The following is an 11,766-nucleotide window of genomic DNA, read 5'->3' on the forward strand; positions in this document are numbered from 1 at the left end:
ACTGAAAGTATGTGGGAGTTAATGTCCCAAGGGATAAACTTTGAACAGTAGGATTCAGTAATTTGCGGGTAAATTCTTTCGTATTTATCCCTTCCAATAGAAGGACCCAAAATGAAGCTAGTATGGATTTTTGAGAGTAATCATGGTATTCTGCAATTTGTCTTACTTAGTGGTAGGCAGTTCAATAATCTATACTTGTATCATCTCTCCCTTCCTCCTTGCCACTTTGTCTTTCACTTCTGCTCCCTAGAAATGAACATAACTCCTCTGCCTCAGGCTCAGCTTTCTGGAAAGACTAAGCTACCAGTTTGTACTTAGAATGCTAATCTTCAAGGTGGAATTTTGGAACTGAATTTTACCCTCAACTGAAAGCAATAAGAACACCATGTAACAGCACAATCACTAAAGATTTTATGTGTCATTTGGATGAGGTATAGGTGGAAGGTGAAGAGTTCAGATCTATAATGGCTAAGGCACTTGAACAGTATGACAGCAAAAAATTATAAGAACTGTGAAGTGGGTTGGCTTTTTATAAACTGCTAACTGTAAGAATGTACTGTAAACCGTTGTTATTTTTAACCCAAATTTTAGTCTAAAAATATTTGACCTTCAAAAATTAGACGTTTGCATTCCTATATCCCTTACCTAGAGTTTCCAGGTTTCATTATTTGCTATATATCCTTTATCTCTCACCCTCGGCCTACCTAAACATACACTCACAACAATACACATTTTGATTACATATTTATCAATTATTTAAAATTAAGTTTCTGATACTTCACACAAGTATTTTAGCTTGTATTTGATTTTTTAAAAAAGATATTTTATCTAATTGTAATGTAATTATCGCACCCAGAAAATTTAAGCCTGATATACAAAATGTTCTTTAATATGTATGTCATGTGTTCAATATAACAATTTCCCCCAAATATGCCACTGAATAGTTTTCTAGTTGTTTTTATTCCTTAGTTCTGATCCAAGATCTAATAAAAGATCACGTATTGAATTTTTTGGTCATCTAGAACAACCCATATTCCTTTTATTTTTATAACATGGACGTTTTCACAGTTGTGACTGTGAGAATTTTCTTCACTTACTTCCAAATACCAGGAATGAACTTGACGAAGAGCTCCAAATCTACCACTCTGAAATCCAACTCTGTGATAACACAGTTCACAGGCTATCCCTAAGGCATATTCATGGAATAAACGGGACTCCTCTTAGAGCTGATGTTGCCAGCAACAGTGTCCCTTTATTTTCCATTCTTGATATTGAAAATTTTCATTCTTATGGGAAGCTCGTCTCCCTTTTTTCTTGGTCACTGTAACTAGAAGTTTGTCAATTTTATTGAACTTTTCAAAGAATATGCTTTTATTTGCACTGATTTTTTTATTTTTCTATTTTCAATTTCATTAATTTCTTCTCCATTCTTTATTACTTCTTTCTACTTGCTTTGGGTTTAATTTGCTCTATTTTTCTTTAAAAATTTCTTAAGATGAAAAATTAGATTATTGATCTGAGTCATTTCTTCTTTCCTAATATAAGTATTCAGTAGTATAAATGACCCTGAAAGCACTGCTATAGCTGTATCCCTCATATTTTGATGTGTTATATTTTTATCTGTATTTCATACAGACTATTTTTTCATTGGTTTTAGACTTCCCTTTTAACCCTGGGTTATTTAGAAATGGGATGTTTAATATCTAAATATTTGAGAATTTTTTAGATTTATTCTTGTTTGACTTATAGCTAAATTCTATTATACTATTAAAATGTAGCTATGATTTCTACTCTTTTAAATTGTTTGAGATATTTTTATTGGCTTATTATATGGTCTATCTTGTTGAATATTCATATGTCTTTGAAAATGTGTATTCTACTGTTGTTGGGTGAATTGTTCTATAAATGTCAATTAGGACTATTTGGTTGATAGTGTTCAAATCTTCTATACTCTTACTGTCTTTCTGCCTATTTGTTCTATCAATTACTGGGAAAGGACTTTTGATGTCTTAATTATAATTTTAGAGCTGCCAACTTGTTTTACTAATGTCCATTTTTGTCTCATTTATTTTGATGCTCTGTCATCAGTAATATATATATATATATATATATATATATATATATATATATATATATATACATATATTTATGGTCATTATGTCTTATTGGAGAATTGACCCTTAATGATGATATACTGTCCCATTTTATTCTGGATAGTATTCCGTGTTCCAAAGCTGGCTTTTTCTGATATTAACATAGCTATTCAAGGTTTTGGGGGATATTTTCATGGCATATCTTTCTCCATCTTTTTACTTTTAACTTATCTTTATCAGTATATATTAACTGCATTTCTAATAGACACAGTAGAATTGGATCTTGCTGTCTGATCCAATCTGACAATTGCAGTCTTAAGAAAGTTATATTTAAGCCATTCATAAGTAACATGATTATGGATGTCGTTGGATAAAAACTTTACTAAATTGCTAGCTGTTTTGTATTCATTTAATTTATTATATACTCTTGCTCTGCCTTCTTTTGCATTAAATAAACATTATATAGTATATCATTTTACCTCCACTATTGACTTATTACTTATACATCTCTTATAAAGTTTGTAGTAATTTCCTGCTAATTAAAAATATACATTGTTATCTTTTTAATGAATATACCTTTAATTAATCAGGTTCTACCCTCAAATGATTGTTTCACCTATAATATAAGGTCATTAAAACTGGCCTTAATATACCCTAAGGCCAGTAGTGTTACTGTTCTTTCTGATTAAAGCTTTTGTCTTGTGGTGGAAATAAAGAGGAAACATCAGGATGCATATACTTGTCCCACCCACATGACTGTGTTCCCCTCTCCAGTCTATATCACTGTAGGTGCTTCTTAGTTGATTTTTCAGACGCTTTGCTGTGAGAGGCCAATGGGGCTCATGAAGAAAGAGTCCTTCAGGGCATGCAGACTCCTCCAGTTTCTTCAGTGCAGTGCTGTTTCACATGGCATTGCCAGCCTGCAATCATCCTTCTTCAAATATCTGCTCTTCTAGCATCCTACCAATTTTGTTTTGTTTTGTGTTGTTTTAAGAACGTGTTTTTTTCTGTATATAGCAGTACTATTGTATTATTTGGAACATTAGTCTTCTCTTAGATGTCACTTTCTAAGAAAGACAACTTCACATCTGACTCTGACAGATTGTAAATTATTAAGTATGTATTACCTGCTTGAATTGTCACATAATAGTAAATGTTACACTGAAAATATTTTATGATGAAAAACCTTTGGAATAAAATACCCTTGGAATATTGTAAACAGTTTTAACATATTAAACAGGGAACTTTTTAAACAGAAATACTTAGTAAGTTTCTCACAACTTGACATAACCTTAAATATATACCTCACTTAGAATGATTGCTTCTATCATAGAACAGTCCTATGCTGAGATCTATTCCATTATTGAAATAGCTGAAAATCAATGTGTTATTGGGAGATATATAGCCAGGTGTATATTCACATTGTCAGTATGCTTTATAATAAATGCTCAAGGACTTAAAATTATTATAGCTAAGTGATTTGCCCTTGAAATTCAGGGATTACTCTTATGTATTTTGATTCTTGCCTTTTATATAATAGTAACTTCATTTGGTTCAGAGCCCTAAATGTTTCCAAATGACTACAATTTTTTCAATGCCAGCAGTTTGGAAAATAATTGCTTTGAATCTCATTTTTGTTTTTTTTTTATTACCCACCATCTACACTATGCCATCCAGACAAGAGAACAGTGAAGTAAAAAAACATTGTTGATTTTTTGGTTACATTACAAAGTCTTCCCATTAACGTATATTGATATGGAGGTTTTTTAAGTGCAAGGACTAAGATCACTGAAAGTATAAAATAACATGCCTTAATTTTTGTTGTTGCTGGTAGATAGGCTCTGCTATAGAAATGCCGATTTGAAGGATAGTCACAAAAAGTAACAAAATCAGATATGTAAATTTTACATGGATTAGAATATATTAGCTCAAATTTAACTTAATCCTAATTTTAGAAAAGCTACAAAACTTAACAGATAGTCAAGTTAAAAGCTTATTATAATTTGTAATAAGACAAAAGATCATATATTCATACCATTCCACACTTCACAATATATAGGGCATGGAATTTCTAACACTCTTGATATCTTTGGCTTAATCCCATAAAGTTAACATTAAGAACTTCAATATTTTTTGAGAAAGATTAACAATTTAAACAAATATTACATATGGTTTAGGATTTACTAAATGAAAATTGAAATTCCGTTTTGAAATTTAGTGATTATTGATTTCTTCAATCCACATAAAATTAATTTCAGGACACCAAGGCACAGTTCAGTCAGATGAGCACAAATTTCCTTATTTTCTCTGTTCAATGTTAGACAAGAAATATTCAAATATAAACCATACTATCTTCTGTCTGATGATAGTGTGTCAGATACAATGGTGTTCATCAACCCAATCTATTCAGCCCCACTGTTTTCATAGTCTTCTTTTATCTAAGGAAAGCAATGTAACATGGTTCCAACAATGAGATGGAAACAAGTCACTGAGTTGAGCTTTTGGGAATGTTTTGAAGAATGGTGAGGCTCCATAGGCAGGCAGTTATGCTTTTGCCCTTAGGCACTTTATGTTTTTTCCACTCTTTCTTCTTCTTTATGCTTGGAATAATGGCAGGTTGTTAGAAGATTATCAACCATACTATGAATGAGAGAATGGAATCCACATGCTAAAAATGGCAAAGCAGGAAGACAGAATGTACCTGGGCCTTCAATGGCATTGGTCAGAAGCTGTATGTTTAAGAAAAACTTATAACAGCAACAAAACAACTAAGAAGAGGAGGATGAGAGAGAATGAGAGAGAGAGAGAGAGACTTAGAACGAAGAATGTTCTTTTATGTTTTTCTCCTTGTCTGTACTCTTTCTTTGAAAAAGAAAACCATCATAGGATAAAGTGCTAAAAGAATGCTCAATATTTAGTTAGTTAACTTATTCAATATGCTTTCCAGAAGAAAAAAAAAAATCATTACATGATGTGGTTGACAGAATTGTAAAAATATCTCCCCAAGATTTTTTGTTTCCTAGCTGTTCAGTAAAGCACTGATACAGGCACTGCTGAGAAGAGTCTTTCACGTGGAATTAAGGTTACTAATCAATTGCTTTATATTAGGAAGGTTATCCTGGATTACCTGAGTGGACCTAATGTAATCATATGAGCCCTTAAAAGCTAAAGAGGAAGACAGAATCGTCAATCAAAGAGATGAAGCTTGAGTGACTTGAGGCATGAAAGGGACTTGACCCACTCTTGTTGGTTTGAAGATGGAGGAATGGGGCCAGAAGCCAAGGAAGGCTAGCAGCCTCTAAAAGCTGAGAAAGATCCCTGATATCTAGCCAACCAGCAATACCAGCAAAAAAGCAGGCACCTTAACCCTACAACCACAAGGAAGTGAATCCTACCAATCACTCACACAAGCCAGGTTGTGGATTCTCCCTTAAAGCATCAAGAAAGGAACACAGCCATGTAGACACCTTGATTTTAGCCTTCTGAGACCCAAGGAAGCTAGACTTCAGACTGTGAAGGCACTGTGAGATGATGCCTGTGTTAAGTCTCTGAATTTGTCGCAATTTGTTATGGCAACATTATGAAACTAATAATCATAGTAATACAAGAGAACCTGTTCAGGACATTTGCAAAAAATGTCCTGACATATTAACCTTTCAAAAATTACTTTCATCAAATTATAAGGCACAGATCAGAGATCAAAACCCTGAAAAATTACTACTAAGAACTCAGTGTTTTAGTGGAGGCAGGGAAGTAAGTATCATGAGATGCAATCAGGGTAGATAGTGTATGGCTCTGTGGATGGTCCTTTGTGATTGAGTTTCCAGTTGGAAGTTTGAAAAATAAATGCTAAAAAACTACACTACTTCAGAGTTTACACTAGTGTCAGTTTCTAAAAAATCTTACATGAATTACTATAATTTCAACAAAACATTGATTTTACTAACATTTTATATTGTTGTAGCTCTAAGATTTGAACAATAATGATATGGTTTACTGTGAAATATAGGAAATTTATAATTATGTGTTTTAAAATTTTTTGCATGTAAAAAGTAGGTTGATTGAGACTATGCAATCCCATCTATTCACTCTTTTTGTGATTATACTGAAGTGCCATTCTCTTCAAAAAAGAAAAACATATAGAGAGCTCAACTGAAATGAAAGAATTATAGTAGTATGAATTACTCATTCATATTAGTGACATATTCAGTCAATCCAAAATATTAATTGAATAACCATTTATCCAATGATTTTTATACATAAATTTACCTATATTGCCACAACACAATGCATATTTTGAATGCATTTAAATTATTTTACACACATACACAAAATAAGACTGCTGATGATTAAATTTCACCTCGAAGTATCTTATTAAGTGATTAAATAGTAGGTGGCACAGAGTACAGTGAATAGTACCAACTATTATTTCATCACTCACTTATAATAAGAAAACATTGAATAAAGAGTCAGTGTTGTATTTATCTGAGTTTCCCAAGCAAACAACAAAATACCTAATACGTAGGAACATAAAAATGCTGTTGGAGTGAACTGTATGTTAACAGTTACACGATTTAAGCAAGAACATGACCAAGGATAAATCTATAACTGAATATTTATGTTCTGTCATTTTGATAAAAAAATTCAAAATAACACTAAAAAATCAAGTTTTATTCTTAATTATTTGCTATCTTTCATTCTCTAAACAAATATTACATGAGTACTTGCCATGTAGCAAGTATCCAAGACATTTAGGGAATGGAAATGAACAAAGAGTCTCTGGCTTTAAGAATTTCCTGGACATGTTAGAATGTTTGCCACATGCAATACCTGAAGATGTTTATTAGAGCTTTATTCGACATGTAGCAAAGGGCAGAGGAGGAAGTGTTTAACTCAAGGTAAGTTGTTTATCTGCTGGGGGAAAATCAGTGAAATCAGCTGAGAAAAACTGTCATGTGATATTATGGTTTAGTTATTCTGAAATGGGAAACAAAAGAACATTTTATACAGAAATATTAAATTATTTTATGGTGTGCAAATTAAATTTTTTGCATTGAGGTTTTTTAAAATGGCAATGTTAATCATGAGCTTAAGAAAAAATATAGGTGAAGAAAGAGAAATGAGTTATATTTTTCAGGATTGAGCTGAGGGGAATATATTCCAGGCAGTGGCAACGGAAGATGCAACTTGCAGGGCTGTGAAAACTCATGGAACTTTTGAATGATGACAGGGAGTTCAGAGCCAGAGCAGAGAGGTTTTGTAGGCAGACAGGGATGAGTCTGAGAAGCAAGCAGGAGTAAGATCACAAAAGTTCTCAAATATATTGCTAACAAGTATTTTACTTCAAGCTAGGCTCTGGGAACTCAATGACAGATGTGAATTGCAGAGGAATGACCATATTTCCATTTCAGAACAATCACACTGGCAACAATGGAGAGTCAGAAGGGAGGCCAGAATGTGAGCACTCAAATGAAGAAAAAATGAGCGTGAGCCCAATGCCAGCAGAAATAGGGTGGAGGAGAGGGCTTCAAGAAAGGTTTAGGACATAGAGTCTGTAAGACTTTCTGATTGATTTGAAATGAAGGGGAGGAACTGCCAAAGGAAGATTCAAGGACCACCCCAATTTACTGGTTAGCAAAACTTAACTTATCACACATACTTGTGATAACTATAAACTGAGATTTTAAAAAATCCTATTTATACTTGAATTTCAGAGTTAGCCTAAACATTTCCTAATAAAACTTGCCTGTAATTATGATTCCTTCTATGTTTTTCCTAATACTCAAAAGCAGTGATTTTACATTTCATGTAATCATGGTATAAGTGGCATGAGAAATACTAATTGCAGAATATTTACTTCAATAAGCCTTTTTCTCATGTGTTTGAATATTTCAAAACATAGTTCTTGACATTAAAGAAAAGATAAAAAAAGATATAGTTAATTCTAAAAGGCACCATGAAATGCAAAAGTGCAACCTATACTTAAAAAAACATTAAAACATTGAGTATTTGTCCACATACATTGCCCACTGATTTGCAGCAGCAGTAATTCACGTAAAAGCTATCATGTAATATACATGAGATTGCTTTTCTACAATCTTGCAGAAAGGATACTTGGAAGTATCCTTTTGTACCAAAACTGGAATCATTTTTCTGATGATAGGGTAAAGTAAGGTGAAGCTTTGCATTTCATGAGTAGTCAGTAAATGTAGGTTGGTGAAATCATTTATTCCTTTCAAACAGATCACAAAATGTGTTATTCTTGATGATTTCCAACAATATTATAAGTCCTTGAAGTAGCACATGTATTTGCAAAAAAAAATAATATACACATAAGCAAAGCAGGGTGAAAGAAACAAAAATTTACCCATGATCCCAATAGCAATTATATATATATTTGAAAGAGAGAGAGAGAGGATGCTAGCTAACTGACTAGGTAATCAGACTCCCTAAGCAAAGTCTACCATTACAGGGACTCTAGGAATCTAGGGGTGGGCAGGAATATAGTGATTCTAGTACGTCAAAGTGCTTAGTCACTGGGGAAGCAGTCCGGCAAGAACACATTGGCCAATCTTGGGGCAGCTGAAGGCTGTCAACCAGCTATCTTTACTGCAGAAGTCTTCCTTGAATAGAGATGTAAGCAAGACACCTCCCATCCATCCCTTGCTTCATACAGATTCCCTTCTCTGTGCATGAGGTTTGGAAAACCGCTCCTCCATCATTTTTTTTTTAAGCTTTGTATATGCATTTTATCTTTTGAACCAGAACCTTTTTTTTAATTAATTATTTTTTTATTTTATTTTTGGCCGTGTCCAGTCTTTGTTGCTGTGTGCAGGCTTTCTCTAGATGCGGCGAGTGGGGGCTGCTCTTCATTGTGATGCACGGGCTTCTCATTGCAGTGGCTTCTCTTGTTGTGGAGCACAGGCTCTAGGCACGCGGGCTTCAGTAGTTGAGGCATGCGGGCTCAGTAGCTGTCGCTCACGGGCTCTAGAGTGCAGGCTCAGTAGTTGTGGCACACGGGCTTAGTTGCTCCACGGCATGTGGGATCTTTCCGGACCAGGGCTCAAACCCGTGTACCCTGCATTGGCCGGCGGATTCTTAACCACTGTGCCACCAGGGAAGTCCCTCCTCCATAGTTCTTGTCCGTGTTTCTGAGGAGAAACTTATGAGAGGTTAGTGAGAAGAGGTACAGACACCATTGCTGCAGGTAGGTTCAGGGTACCATTAATACACATCCTCTCCCTCCTCAAACACCTATACTAATTTCCTGCTACCCTTAATTATTACCACAGGATTTGGTAGCTTACCTGGCTTTATGACCCAGGATTAGCTATATAATTTTCTGTGTTCAGTGCAAAATGAAATGTAGGACTCCTTGTTCAAAAATTACTAAGAATTTCAAAACAGTGACAGCAGAGCAATAGACCAAGCATCAGGTTCTTTTAAGTATGGGGCCCTTCATTTGACCTGTGGGACTGCCCAGGTCAAGTGCCCATGAATCTGGCCCTGTTGTGGCCCAAACTAAAGGGATCGAGGGGGATCTAAAGGGATCGAGACCTTGGTAATCACCCCTCTGTCGGGCTGGGGTTGCTGCATCCATCCACTCACAGGTACAACTGGGTAAGTTCCAAATTTCATAATGAGAATGCATAATCATTACTGAACTGAGCATGAGGAATTGGAATAATATCAAGATTTTAGGCGTGGAAATGGTAAATAGGAGCTTAGAATTCACTAAATTATAAAACTGAAGAATTCTATCTTAAAGAATGTTTCAATATTTATGCCAGTTGAATGGTATTCTTTTAACAATGTTACTTTGTTTTCATATGTGATGGGAACCTCCTAATTCCTGAAAAGACCTGTGACTTCTGAAAAAAATAGACAATATCTTGAAGTTTTGTGATTTCACACCTACTTTATAAACTAATTGAGCTGAAGATTGGTGTTTAAAATTCTTGTGTTCTCGAGTGGACAGCTTGTGAAAAAAATTGAGGAAAAAATAATACTGGAAAATAAGAAATTTATTTGGTAAAGTATAAAAATATTCTATTGGAGAAGTGAGTATGGCCTGTGCATTACTTATTAATAATAATAAATATTTATAAAGCACCTTCTAGGCACTAGGAAATATTCTAATTGCTTTACATGTTTTTTTATTATATGATAAATGCCCCCATTTTATGGATAAGGAAACAGAATGAGTAAATCGAGGTAAAAATTTAAGAGTTACAGTCTTAATCAGTTTTTAAAATTAATTACAAATTAATAAAATTCATGTTCTGGTATAAATTAAATTGTGTTTTGAATAATTTACTTTTAAAATTTTTGTTTTAATTGTACTCAAAGAGAAAAAATATACTCCTGAGTTTGATTAGAGAGAAAAGTGGTCACATTTCAGGAACTAGGTAACATATCATCTTTATATACAATACCAGCACCCAGGAAGAGACTGCCTATCATAAGTTGTTTTTCTCAAAATAACAGCTTTATGGAAATATAGTTTACTTACCATACATTTTACCACTTTAAAGTGTGCAATGTTTAGCATTAGTGGTTAAGTGTTCATTGTTTGGTGTATTCACAGAGTTCTGCAAGCATCACCACTATCTCATTTTGAAATATTTGCATCACCCCAGGAAGAAATTCTTTAGCAATCTCCCCCATGTCCTTCCTCTTCTTAACTCCTATTAAACTCATGAGTTTTTCAAAATTGAAAAAAGTCACATTGAATCCTAACCTGAGGCCCCATTTTTTGCTTGTTTGTTTGTTTTTAAGCTGTGAAAGACTTATTTGTTTGATGTTTATGATAATTTTGTTTTTAAGAGATTTACAATGCCAAATTACTGAGTGTTTGATAGTAATGTTAATTTAAATGTGTTACACTAGATATAACAAAATTCAGCTTTTTCCTTATGTAGTGTGTTTAAGATGGGTTGCTTGTATATTTTAACCCCTTAACATGACTCTGCATTGAATTTCTATGGTAACTGCATTTCTGCAAAAACATAAAAACATTCAGAGGCTGTGCCCTCTCTTTCCTTTTCCTGTTGCCTTTCAGATCAGGAGAACATGTCTCTCCAGAAGTCACTGGAATGCCCTACGTACATTTATTATTATTGCTATTTCCATCCTCCAAATTACTATCAAAACTACCATGATAGATTTGTAAAGAAACCATTTAGGACTACTCATGAGAAAGAAAATTATCTTGGATAATGACAGAAAAGAAAATAAAATACAGTTAGAAGATAGGAAGTCAAATTCAAACTGTTTGGCCTAATCCTGAATGTATCATTTTCATTATATAGTCAACTTCTGCTGTGCCCACTTGACTTTATGGCTTAATGATATGATTTTGCCCAGTTGACAATGAGTAGCTCTGGTCATAGGATCACCTGAAATCCTAGTCATGTTTAAATAGAACATAGTGGTATGTGAGAAGCTCTTACTCAAACTAAGAGTAATTTACTGTCATAGCAACCAAGACTTTGTCCCCCAACTTCAATTAGGCTATGATGTTTTATCATAATATTTCATTCCTCTCAGATTTCCTATCTTTGGTTAAAATTACACAGTGTTATATGTAAATAGTATCTCAATTAAAAAAGAAAAAAAAAGTAATTGGTTGAATAATTTAGTTATCAGAATTGATGTATGTGTAACTTTACCA

The sequence above is a fragment of the Phocoena sinus genome, chromosome 3 (genome assembly GCF_008692025.1).
Source record: "Phocoena sinus isolate mPhoSin1 chromosome 3, mPhoSin1.pri, whole genome shotgun sequence".
Classification (NCBI taxonomy): Eukaryota; Metazoa; Chordata; class Mammalia; order Artiodactyla; family Phocoenidae; genus Phocoena; species Phocoena sinus.